Source organism: Oncorhynchus gorbuscha, unplaced genomic scaffold (assembly GCF_021184085.1).
Source record: "Oncorhynchus gorbuscha isolate QuinsamMale2020 ecotype Even-year unplaced genomic scaffold, OgorEven_v1.0 Un_scaffold_473, whole genome shotgun sequence".
NCBI classification, from domain to species: Eukaryota; Metazoa; Chordata; class Actinopteri; order Salmoniformes; family Salmonidae; genus Oncorhynchus; species Oncorhynchus gorbuscha.
In genome coordinates, this window is record NW_025745306.1 from 226,128 (window position 1) to 239,905 (window position 13,778).

Below are 13,778 nucleotides of genomic sequence, written 5' to 3' on the forward strand. Positions count from 1 at the left end.
CCCCTCCCTATGACTGAAGAACAGGCCGATGGACGGGTGATCCCCCCTCCCAGGCCGATATGACTGAAAGAACAGGCCGTTGGACGGGTGACCCCTCCCTATGACTGAAGAACAGGCCGACCCCCCCCTCCCTATGACTGAAGAACAGGCCGCTGGACGGGGTGACCCCCCTCCCTATGACTGAAGAACAGGCCGATGGACGGGTGAATTAGATAGGTTGTTAGATATGCTACATGTTGAAAAACATATCCACATTTGGCTTCAGTATTCACACACACATCTATTCCCTGCTCTGGAGCAAGAGGGCTGAGCTCAATACATCTCCCATGGTCTGAATAACTTAAATGTGTTAAGATTTTACCAGTTCAAAGCAAGGCAGAAACTCTCCCCATAAAGTATTTATCAACAGGATCATTTTGCCCTTTTCAGGTTAGAATGTGGTTTAAACATCAAGGAGTAAAACTGAAGGTTACCTGAGACCTTTGTGGGTTAACTGACCTATTCTTAGTTTTTCGAGTAATGGCCTTGCATGTATACAGAACAAAAATATAACCGCAACATGGAAAGTGTTGTTCCCATGTTTCATGAGCTGAAATAAAAGATCTCAGAAATGTTCCATACTCACAAAAAGCTTATTTCTCTCAAATGTTGCCAAGATAATCCATCCACCTAATATATAATAATAATATATGCCATTTAGCAGACGCTTTTATCCAAAGCGACTTACAGTCATGTGTGCATACATTCTACGTATGGGTGGTCCCGGAGATCGAACCCACTACCCTGGCGTTACAAGCGCCATGCTCTACCAACTGAGCTACAGAAGGACCACCCATATGATAAACCTGACAGGTTTATCATATCAAGAAGCTGATTCAACAGCATGACAATTACACAGGTGCACCTTGTGCTGGTGACAATGAAAAGCCATTCTAAAATGTGCAGTTTGGTCACACAACACAATGCCACAGATGTCTCAAGTTTTGAGGTTGTGTGTAATTGGCATGCTGATTGCAGTAATGTCCACCAGAGCTGTTGCCAGAGAAGTTAATGTTCATTTATCTACCATAAGCCACCTCCAACGTCGTTTCAGAGAATTTGGCTGTACGTCCAACCGGCCTCACAACCGCAGACCAGGTGTAACCACGCCAGCCCAGGACCTCCACATCTGGCTTCTTCACCTGAGGGATCATCTGAGACCAGCCACCCGGACAGTTGATGAACCTGAGGAGTATTTATGTCTGTAATAAAGCCCTTTTGTAGGGAAAAACGAATTCTGATTGGCTGTGCCTGGCTCCCAGGCCCACCCATGGCAGTGCCCCATAGATTAGGGCCTAATTAATTAATTTAAATTGACTGATTTCCTTATATGAACTGTAACTCAGTAAAATCATCGAAATTGTAGCATGTTGCGTTTCAAATATTTTTGATCAGTTTAAGTCCGTCTCTCGTGACATAAACATAGACATAGTTCTGCAGTAGACTCCTCATGCTATAAAAACACCTGTTGCCAGACAACATGCATGAGGACCTGTCTGTCTTCTGATCATGCAGGTAACATCAGTAGATCCTCTATCTGTTGGCGGAAGGATAATGACCATTAAAAAGACAGAAATACAGAGGGGAAAAAGCAGACTGTCCTACTCCCAAAATAACATCAGAGTGGTGCAGCGGTCTAAGGCACTGCGTCTCAGTGGTAGAGGTGTCACTACAGACCCTGGTCCAGCGGTCTAAGGCACTGCGTCTCAGTGGTAGAGGTGTCACTACAGACCCTGGTCCAGCGGTCTAAGGCACTGACCCTGTCCAGCGGTCAGTGGTAGTGGTAGGTGTCACTACCCTGGTCCAGACACTGCGTCTCAGTGGTAGAGGTGTCACTACAGACCCTGGTCCAGCGGTCTAAGGCACTGCGTCTCAGTGGTAGAGGTGTCACTACAGACCCTGGTCCAGCGGTCTAAGGCACTGCGTCTCAGTGGTAGAGGTGTCACTACAGACCCTGGTCCAGCGGTCTAAGGCACTGCGTCTCAGTGGTAGAGGTGTCACTACAGACCCTGGTCCAGCGGTCTAAGGCACTGCGTCTCAGTGGTAGAGGTGTCACTACAGACCCTGGTCCAGCGGTCTAAGGCACTGCGTCTCAGTGGTAGAGGTGTCACTACAGACCCTGGTTCAGCGGTCTAAGGCACTGCGTCTCAGTGGTAGAGGTGTCACTACAGACCCTGGTTCAGCGGTCTAAGGCACTGCGTCTCAGTGGTAGAGGTGTCACTACAGACCCTGGTCCAGCGGTCTAAGGCACTGCGTCTCAGTGGTAGAGGTGTCACTACAGACCCTGGTTCAGCAGTCTAAGGCACTGCGTCTCAGTGGTAGAGGTGTCACTACAGACCCTAGTTCACTTCCAGGCTGTTTCACACCCGGCCGTGAACCAGCATCGTCTGGGTTAGGGTTTGGCCGGGGTAGGTCGTCATTGTAAATAAGAATGTGACTTGCCTGGTTAAATACAAATAAATATTGGTCTACTAATACAGGACATGTAAAGGTCCAATGCACTACTTTTGTGAAAATATTTTTTTATATTCATATTTATCCAGATTTTTCAGGGGGTGCTGCAGCACTGTACCATGGGTAATGAAGAGCCTGGTCACATGTGGCGTATCCTTGGGTCTTTCTCTATCAGGTGGACGAGAAGTATTCAGCTAAAAAACACCACAGGGAAGCACACAACCATTTATGTCTCTCATCTGAGAGTAGAGGACTACTGAGTCGAAGATATGGTAGAAGAAAGGGCTGGAGAGAGAGGAACATTTGAAATAATGATAAGCGAACATACTTAAACCAGAAGTAGTGATGGAGGGAAGAGCCATCGTTACATATTAGGATATTATTTCTGAAATTATATCTTATCGCATCATTTTGGAAATATAATTGTTGTGCTGGTTAGCTGTAGCTGCACCAAAACTCCAGTATTTTTCCTTCATAGCTTGTTCTCCATCTTGTTTTTAAATAGCGAGCCAACATGTTTTCGTAACCCTGACACTATATTCCACACCAGTCTCCTGGCCCCTAGAGAACCCTGAGTCTCCTGGCCCCTAGAGAGAGTAACCCTGACACTATATTCCACACCAGTCTCCCCTGAGAGAGAGAGAGAGAACCCTGACACTATATTCCACACCAGATTGAGAGAGAGAGTGTGAACCCTGACACTATATTCCACACCAGTCTCCTGGCCCCTAGAGAGAGAGAGAGAGAGAGTGTAACCCTGACACTATATTCCACACCAGTCTCCTGGCCCCTAGAGAGAGAGAGTAACCCTGACACTATATTCCACACCAGTCTCCTGGCCCCAAGAGAGAGACACTATATTCCACACCAGAGAGAGAGAGAGTAACCCTGACACTATATTCCACACCAGTCTCCTGGCCCCTAGAGAGAGTATGATTGCAACCCTGACACTATATTCCACACCAGTCTCCTGACCCCTAGAGAGAGAGAGAGAGAGAGAGAGAGAGAGAGAAACCCTGACACTATATTCCACACCAGTCTCCTGGCCCCTAGAGAGAGAGAGTAACCCTGACACTATATTCCACACCAGTCTCCTGGCCCCTAGAGAGAGAGAGAGAGTGTAACCCTGACACTATATTCCACACCAGTCTCCTGACCCCTAGAGAGAGTATGATTGCAACCCTGACACTATATTCCACACCAGTCTCCTGGCCCCTAGAGAGAGAGAGAGAGAGAGAGAGAGAGAGAGAGAGAGAGAGAGAGAGAGACCCTGACACTATATTCCACACCAGTCTCCTGGCCCCTAGAGAGAGAGAGAGAGAGAGAGAGAGAGACACTATATTCCACACCAGTCTCCTGTAACCCTGACACTCTCCTGGCCCCTATAACCCTGACACTATATTCCACACCAGTCTCCTGGCCCCAAGAGAGAGAGAGAGAGAGAGAGAGTAACCCTGACACTATATTCCACTCCTGGCCCCTACCCTGAGTCTCCTGACCCCTAGAGAGAGTATGATTGCAACCCTGACACTATATTCCACACCAGTCTCCTGACCCCTAGAGAGAGAGAGAGAGAGAGAGAGAACCCTGAGTAACCCTGACACTATATTCCACACCAGTCTCCTGGCCCCTAGAGAGAGAGAGTAACCCTGACACTATATTCCACACCAGTCTCCTGGCCCCTAGAGAGAGAGAGTGTGTGTAACCCTGACACTATATTCCACACCAGTCTCCTGACCCCTAGAGAGAGAGAGAGAGAGAGAGAGAGAGAGAGAGAGAGAGAGAGAGAGAGAGAGTAACCCTGACACTATATTCCACACCAGTCTCCTGGGCCCGAGAGAGAGAGTGTAACCCTGACACTATATTCCACACCAGTCTCCTGGCCCCTAGAGAGAGTGTGTGTAACCCTGACACTATATTCCACACCAGTCTCCTGGCCCCTAGAGAGAGAGAGTGTGTGTAACCCTGACACTATATTCCACACCAGTCTCCTGGCCCCTAGAGAGAGAGAGAGAGAGAGAGAGAGAGAGAGAGTAACCCTGACACTATATTCCACACCAGTCTCCTGGCCCCTAGAGAGAGAGAGTAACCCTGACACTATATTCCACACCAGTCTCCTGGCCCCTAGAGAGAGAGAGTAACCCTGACACTATATTCCACACCAGTCTCCTGGCCCCTAGAGAGAGAGTAACCCTGACACTATATTCCACACCAGTCTCCTGGCCCCTAGAGAGAGTGTGATTGTAACCCTGACACTATATTCCACACCAGTCTCCTGACCCCTAGAGAGAGAGAGAGTAACCCTGACACTATATTCCACACCAGTCTCCTGACCCCTAGAGAGAGAGAGAGAGAGTGTGTGTAACCCTGACACTATATTCCACACCAGTCTCCTGGCCCCGAGAGAGAGAGTGTAACCCTGACACTATATTCCACACCAGTCTCCTGGCCCCTAGAGAGAGAGAGAGAGAGAGTAACCCTGACACTATATTCCACACCAGTCTCCTGGCCCCTAGAGAGAGAGAGAACCCTGACACTATATTCCAGACCAGGCCCCTAGAGAGAGAGAGAGAGAGAGAGAGAGAGAGAGAGAGAGAGAGAGAGAGAGAGAGAGAGAGTAACCCTGACACTATATTCCACACCAGTCTCCTGGCCCCTAGAGAGAGAGAGAGAGAGAGTAACCCTGACACTATATTCCACACCAGTCTCCTGGCCCCTAGAGAGAGAACCCTGACACTATATTCCACACCAGTCTCCTGGCCCCTAGAGAGAGAGAGTGAGTGTGTGTAACCCTGACACTATATTCCACACCAGTCTCCTGACCCCTAGAGAGAGAGAGAGAGAGAGAGAGAGAGAGTGTGTCTCCTGGCCCCGAACCCTGACACTATATTCCACACCAGTCTCCTGGCCCCTAGAGAGAGAGAGAGAGAGAGTGTGATTGTAACCCTGACACTATATTCCACACCTCCTGGCCCCGAGTCTATATTCCTCTCCTGGCCCCTAGAGAGAGAGTAACCCTGACACTATATTCCACACCAGTCTCCTGGCCCCCTGAGAGAGAGAGAGTAACCCTGACACTATATTCCACACCAGTCTCCTGGCCCCTAGAGAGAGAGTAACCCTGACACTATATTCCACACCAGTCTCCTGGCCCCTAGAGAGAGAGTGAGAGTAACCCTGACACTATATTCCACACCAGTCTCCTGGCCCCTAGAGAGAGAGAGTAACCCTGACACTATATTCCACACCAGTCTCCTGGCCCCTAGAGAGAGAGAGAGAGAGAGAGTGTGTAACCCTGACACTATATTCCACACCAGTCTCCTGGCCCCGAGAGAGAGAGAGAGAGTAACCCTGACACTATATTCCACACCAGTCTCCTGGCCCCGAGAGAGTAACCCTGACACTATATTCCACACCAGTCTCCTGGCCCCTAGAGAGAGAGAGTAACCCTGACACTATATTCCACACCAGTCTCCTGGCCCCTAGAGAGAGAGAGAGAGAGAGAGAGAGAGAGAGAGAGAGAGAGAGAGAGAGAGAGAGAGAGAGAGAGAGAGAGAGAGAGAGAGAGAGAGAGAGAGAGAGTAACCCTGACACTATATTCCACACCAGTCTCCTGACCCCTAGAGAGAGAGAGAGAGAGAGAGTAACCCTGACACTATATTCCACACCAGTCTCCTGGCCCCTAGAGAGAGAGAGAGAGAGAGTGTGTGTAACCCTGACACTATATTCCACACCAGTCTCCTGACCCCTAGAGAGAGAGAGAGAGAGTGTGTGTAACCCTGACACTATATTCCACACCAGTCTCCTGGCCCCTAGAGAGAGAGAGAGAGAGAGAGTGTGATTGTAACCCTGACACTATATTCCACACCAGTCTCCTGGCCCCGAGAGAGAGAGTGTAACCCTGACACTATATTCCACACCAGTCTCCTGGCCCCGAGAGAGAGAGAGTAACCCTGACACTATATTCCACACCAGTCTCTGGCCCAGAGAGAGAGAGAGTAACCCTGACACTATATTCCACACCAGTCTCCTGGCCCTGAGAGAGAGAGTGTAACCCTGACACTATATTCCACACCAGTCTCCTGGCCCCTAGAGAGAGAGTGTAACCCTGACACTATATTCCACACCAGTCTCCTGGCCCCTAGAGAGAGAGAGAGAGACACTATATTCCACACCAGTCTCCTGGCCCCTAGAGAGAGAGAGAGACTAGAGACCAGTCTCCTGAGAGAGAGAGAGAGAGAGAGTAACCCTGACACTATATTCCACACCAGTCTCCTGGCCCCTAGAGAGAGAGAGAGAGACACTATATTCCACACCAGTCTCCTGGCCCCTAGAGAGAGAGTAACCCTGACACTATATTCCACACCAGTCTCCTGGCCCCGAGAGAGAGAGTGTAACCCTGACACTATATTCCACACCAGTCTCCTGGCCCCTAGAGAGAGAGAGAGTAACCCTGACACTATATTCCACACCAGTCTCCTGGCCCCTAGAGAGAGAGAGAGAGAGAGAGAGAGAGAGAGAGAGAGAGAGAGAGAGAGAGAGAGAGATATTCCAGAGAGTCTCCTGAGAGAGAGAGAGAGAGAGAGAGAGAGAGAGAACCCTGACACTATATTCCACACCAGTCTCCTGACCCCTTGTTATGGATACAGTTATCCTGTGTGTGTGTGTATCCTGTGTGTGTGTTTCTTTTCTCTCCTTCTCCCCTCACAGGTGAAAATCATCACTCCCCAATCAGTCAACAATCAATCATCAATCAGAAGACACACCTCCTCCTATTTCCTAACCAATCACAGTTCCTTTCCCTTGGTTTAAAAACCCCATAATTTGTTTGTTCTAGAGCTCAATCTCTCTGTAAATGCCATGTCTGTAGGTCTCTGTGGTTCACTCTCTCTTTGTGTCTTAACCTCTCTTTTGTTTAAGCACCTCATAGCACTTTGTCATCACCTGTGAGTATTGTTTTTGGTTATGGTGTTTGTTTGTTGCTGGTGGAAAAAGGGGGAAACCAAGACAAGTCGCCCATGGGCATACACTACCCGTAGGTGAACTTTGTTAAATACACTAGTTAGAACTGGGCGGACCACCCACTGTATTTTTGGTTAGTTAGTTAGCTGTTGTTAAAGTAGGCTAGTCTAGCTTAGGGGTGTTTTTGAATACTTATTGTTTCTTTCCTTGGGTCCAGCTCAGCCCCTTTTCCTGCCCCACCCCCCCATTACCGCGTGTTTATAAATAAACCTAGAGTTTGACGGTAGATTTCTGTTGTTGTGGTTATTTCGTTCACACTTTTACTTTGTCACAATAATAATTTGCATGAGTTATGTTACGGGTCTCATTACCATCCCCCCTAGACTGTCGGGCCAAAAGGGATTCATAACATAAGTGGCGGCTCATCCGGGATATTTCATAACTGACACCCATGCCGCTCATGTAGATTGTTGTAGTGGTATAGTTCAGTGTTGAGCGTCATAGCTGAAGTAGCGTCAGTGTTTGCTATTTTCTTTGGCACTTGTGAAGTAGTGTAAAATGACGACTTTTGATTTGAAATCCTTTTTGGATAACCCTTCGTGGGAGGTTTTTGACAAATGTCGTAGAGTTGATTTAATGACCTTGGCTGACCATTATTCAGTATCGATTCCACAGAGTTTAGTTAAGGCGGAGGTTAAACGGCTAGTATTAAATGTATTGTTGGAAGAGCAGGTGCTTGTGTTACCGCTGCCTGAGCCTACTACCCCTGTAGCGGATGTTGCTGCTCCTGTGAGCCCATTGGTGTCTGATACATTACATTACATTTAAGTCATTTAGCAGACGCTCTTATCCAGAGCGACTTACAAATTGGTGCATTCACCTTATGACATCCAGTGGAACAGTCACTTTACAATAGTGCATCTAAATCTTAAAGGGGGGTGAGAGGGATTACTTATCCTATCCTAGGTATTCTTTAAAGAGGTGGGGTTTCAGTTGTCTCCGGAAGGTGGTGATTGACTCCGCTGTCCTGGCGTCGTGAGGGAGTTTGTTCCACCATTGGGGGCCAGAGCAGCGAACAGTTTTGACTGGGCTGAGCGGGAACTATACTTCCTCAGTGGTAGGGAGGCGAGCAGGCCAGAGGTGGATGAACGCAGTGCCCTTGTTTGGGTGTAGGGCCTGATCAGAGCCTGGAGGTACTGAGGTGCCGTTCCCCTCACAGCTCCGTAGGCAAGCACCATGGTCTTGTAGCGGATGCGAGCTTCAACTGGAAGCCAGTGGAGAGAGCGGAGGAGCGGGGTGACGTGAGAGAACTTGGGAAGGTTGAACACCAGACGGGCTGCCGCGTTCTGGATGAGTTGTAGGGGTTAATGGCACAGGCAGGGAGCCCAGCCAACAGCGAGTTGCAGTAATCCAGACGGGAGATGACAAGTGCCTGGATTAGGACCTGCGCCGCTTCCTGTGTGAGGCAGGGTCGTACTCTGCGGATGTTGTAGAGCATGAACCTACAGGAACGGGCCACCGCCTTGATGTTAGTTGAGAACGACAGGGTGTTGTCCAGGATCACGCCAAGGTTCTTAGCGCTCTGGGAGGAGGACACAATGGAGTTGTCAACCGTGATGGCGAGATCATGGAATGGGCAGTCCTTCCCCGGGAGGAAGAGCAGCTCCGTCTTGCCGAGGTTCAGCTTGAGGTGGTGATCCGTCATCCATTTACATTACATTTAAGTCAAACGGCTAGTATGTCTGCCAGACATGCAGAGATGTGATTCGCCACCTGGTCATCAGAAGGGGGAAAGGAGAAGATTAATTGTGTGTCGTCTGCATAGCAATGATAGGAGAGACCATGTGAGGTTATGACAGAGCCAAGTGACTTGGTGTATAGCGAGAATAGGAGAGGGCCAAGAACAGAGCACTGGGGGACACCAGTGGTGAGAGCGCGTGGTGAGGAGACAGATTCTCGCCACGCCACCTGGTAGGAGCGACCTGTCAGGTAGGACGCAATCCAAGCGTGGGCCGCGCCGGAGATGCCCAGCTCGGAGAGGGTGGAGAGGAGGAACTGATGGTTCACAGTATCGAAGGCAGCCGATAGGTCTAGAAGGATGAGAGCAGAGGAGAGAGAGTTAGCTTTAGCAGTGCGGAGCGCCTCCGTGATACAGAGAAGAGCAGTCTCAGTTGAATGACTAGTCTTGAAACCTGACTGATTTGGATCAAGAAGGTCATTCAGAGAGAGATAGCGGGAGAGCTGGCCAAGGACGGCACGTTCAAGAGTTTTGGAGAGAAAAGAAAGAAGGGATACTGGTCTGTAGTTGTTGACATCGGAGGGATCGAGTGTAGGTTTTTTCAGAAGGGGTGCAACTCTCGCTCTCTTGAAGACGGAAGGGGCGTAGCCAGCGGTCAGGGATGAGTTGATGAGCGAGGTAAGGGAGAAGGTCTCCGGAAATGGTCTGGAGAAGAGAGGAGGGTATAGGGTCAAGCGGGCAGGTTGTTGGGCGGCCGGCCGTCACAAGACGCGAGATTTCATCTGGAGAGAGAGGGGAGAAAGAGGGCAGAGCACAGGGTAGGGCAGTGTGAGCAGAACCAGCGGTTTCGTTTGACTTAACAAACGAGGATCGGATGTCGTCGACCTTCTTTTCAAAATGGTTGACAAAGTCATCTGCAGAGAGGGAGGAGGGGGGAGGGGGAGGAGGATTCATGAGGGAGGAGAAGGTGGCAAAGAGCTTCCTAGGGTTAGAGGCAGATGCTTGGAATTTAGAGTGGTAGAAAGTGGCTTTAGCAGCAGAGACAGAGGAGGAAAATGTAGAGAGGAGGGAGTGAAAGGATGCCAGGTCCGCAAAGAGCGGTTTTCCTCCATTTCCGCTCGGCTGCCCGGAGCCCTGTTCTGTGAGCTCGCAATGAGTCGTCGAGCCACGGAGCGTGAGGGGAGGACCGAGCCGGCCTGGAGGATAGGGGACATAGAGAGTCAAAGGATGCAGAAAGGGAGGAGAGGAGGGGTTGAGGAGGCAGAATCAGGAGATAGGTTGGAGAAGGTTTGAGCAGAGGGAAGAGATGATAGGATGGAAGAGGAGAGAGTAGCGGGGGAGAGAGAGCGAAGGTTGGGACGGCGCGATACCATCCGAGTAGGGGCAGTGTGGGAGGTGTTGGATGAGAGCGAGAGGGAAAAGGATACAAGGTAGTGGTCGGAGACTTGGAGGGGAGTTGCAATGAGGTTAGTGGAAGAACAGCATCTAGTAAAGATGAGGTCGAGCGTATTGCCTGCCTTGTGAGTAGGGGGGGAAGGTGAGAGGGTGAGGAAAAAAGAGGAGAGGAGTGGAAAGAAGGAGGCAGAGAGGAATGAGTCAAAGGTAGACGTGGGGAGGTTAAAGTCGCCCAGAACTGTGAGAGGTGAGCCGTCCTCAGGAAAGGAGCTTATCAAGGCATCAAGCTCATTGATGAACTTTCTGAGGGAACCTGGAGGGCGATAAATGATAAGGATGTTAAACTTGAAAGGGCTGGTAACTGTGACAGCATGGAATTCAAAGGAGGCGATAGACAGATGGGTAAGGGGAGAAAGAGAGAATGACCACTTGGGAGAGATGAGGATCCCGGTGCCACCACCCCGCTGAACAGAAGCTCTCGGGGTGTGCGAAACACGTGGGCGGACGAAGAGAGAGCAGTAGGAGAAGCAGTGTTGTCTGGTGATCCATGTTTCCGTCAGTGCCAAGAAGTCGAGGGACTGGAGGGAGGCATAGGCTGAGATGAACTCTGCCTTGTTGGCCGCAGATCGGCAGTTCCAGAGGCTAACGGAGACCTGGAACTCCACGTGGGTCGTGCGCGCTGGGACCACCAGATTAGGGTGGCCGCGGCCACGCGGTGTGGAGCGTTTGTATGGTCTGTGCAGAGAGGAGAGAACAGGGATAGACAGACACATATTTGACAGGCTACAGAAGAGGCTACGCTAATGCAAAGGAGATTGGAATGACAAGTGGACTACACGTCTCGAATGTTCAGAAAGTTAAGCTTACGTAGCAAGAATCTTATTGACTAAAATGATTAAAATGATACAGTACTGCTGAAGTAGGCTAGCTGGCAGTGGCTGCGTTGTTGACACTACACTAATCAAGTCGTTCCGTTGAGTGTAATAGTTTCTACAGTGCTGCTATTCGGGGCTAGCTGGCTAGCTAGCAGTGTTGATTACGTTACGTTGCGTTAAAAGAACGACAATAGCTGGCTAGTTAACCTAGAAAATCGCTCTAGACTACACAATTATCTTTCATACAAAGACTGCTATGTAGCTAGCTATGTAGCTAGCTACGATCAAACAAATCAAACCGTTGTACTGTAATGAAATGAAATGAAAATGTGATACTACCTGTGAATGCGACCGGGTTGTTGAGTTCTATTCAGAAGACGTTGGCTAGCGTTGGCTAGCTAGCAGAGTCTCCTACGTTAAGGACGACAAATAGCTGGCTAGCTAACCTCGGTAAATTAAGATAATCACTCTAAGACTACACACTCTAAACTACACAATTATCTTGGATACGAAGACAGCAAAGACAGCTATGTAGCTAGCTAACACTACACTAATCAAGTCGTTCAGTTGAGTGTAATAGTTTCTACACTGCTGCTAATCGGTGGATGTTTGCTAGCTGGCTAGCTGCTGGGCAGAGCAGTGAAGACTGCTATTATGACAGACCAGCTAGATCTACTGTCTCTATTATATTATGACAGACCAGCTTGATCTACTGTCTCGATTGTATTATGACAGACCAGCTAGATCTACTGTCTCTATTATATTATGATGGACCAGCCAGATCTACTGTCTCTATTATATTATGACAGACCAGCTAGATCTACTGTCTCTATTATATTATGACAGACCAGCTAGATCTACTGTCTCTATTATATTATGATGGACCAGCCAGATCTACTGTCTCTATTATATTATGACAGACCAGCTAGATCTACTGTCTCTATTATATTATGACAGACCAGCTAGATCTACTGTCTCTATTATATTATGATGGACCAGCTAGATCTACTGTCTCTATTATATTATGACAGACCAGCTAGATCTACTGTCTCTATTATATTATGACAGACAAACTGGATATACTGTCTCGATTGTATTATGACAGACCAGCTAGATCTACTGTCTCTATTGTATTATGACAGACCAGCTAGATCTACTGTCTCTATTATATTATGACAGACCAGCTAGATCTACTGTCTCTATTATATTATGACAGACCAGCTAGATCTACTGTCTCTATTATATTATGACAGACCAGCTAGATCTACTGTCTCTGTCTCTATTATATTATGACAGACCAGCTAGATCTACTGTCTCTATTATATTATGACAGACCAGCTAGATCTACTGTCTCTATTATATTATGACAGACCAGCTAGATCTACTGTCTCTATTATATTATGACAGACCAGCTAGATCTACTGTCTCTATTATATTATGATGGACCAGCCAGATCTACTGTCTCTATTATATTATGACAGACCAGCTAGATCTACTGTCTCTATTATATTATGACAGACCAGCTAGATCTACTGTCTCTATTATATTATGACAGACCAGCTAGATCTACTGTCTCTATTATATTATGACAGACCAGCTAGATCTACTGTCTCTATTATATTATGACAGACCAGCTAGATCTACTGTCTCTATTATATTATGACAGACCAGCTAGATCTACTGTCTCTATTATATTATGACAGACCAGCTAGATCTACTGTCTCTGTCTCTATTATATTATGACAGACCAGCTAGATCTACTGTCTCTCTTATATTATGACAGACCAGCTAGATCTACTGTCTCTATTATATTATGACAGACCAGCTAGATCTACTGTCTCTATTATATTATGACAGACCAGCTAGATCTACTGTCTCTATTATATTATGACAGACCAGCTAGATCTACTGTCTCTATTATATTATGACAGACCAGCTAGATCTACTGTCTCTCTCTATTATATTATGACAGACCAGCTAGATCTACTGTCTCTATTGTATTATGACAGACCAGCTAGATCTACTGTCTCTATTATATTATGACAGACCAGCTAGATCAACTGTCTCTATTATATTATGACAGACAAACTGGATATACTATCTCTATTATATTATGAAGGACCAGCTAGATCTACGGTTTCTATTATATTATGACAGACCAGCTAGATCTACTGTCTCTAAATTATGACAGACCAGCTAGATCTACTGTCTCTATTGTATTATGACAGACCAGCTAGATCTACTGTCCTATTATATTATGACAGACCAGCCAGATCTACTGTCTCTATTATATTATGACAGACCAGCTAGATCTA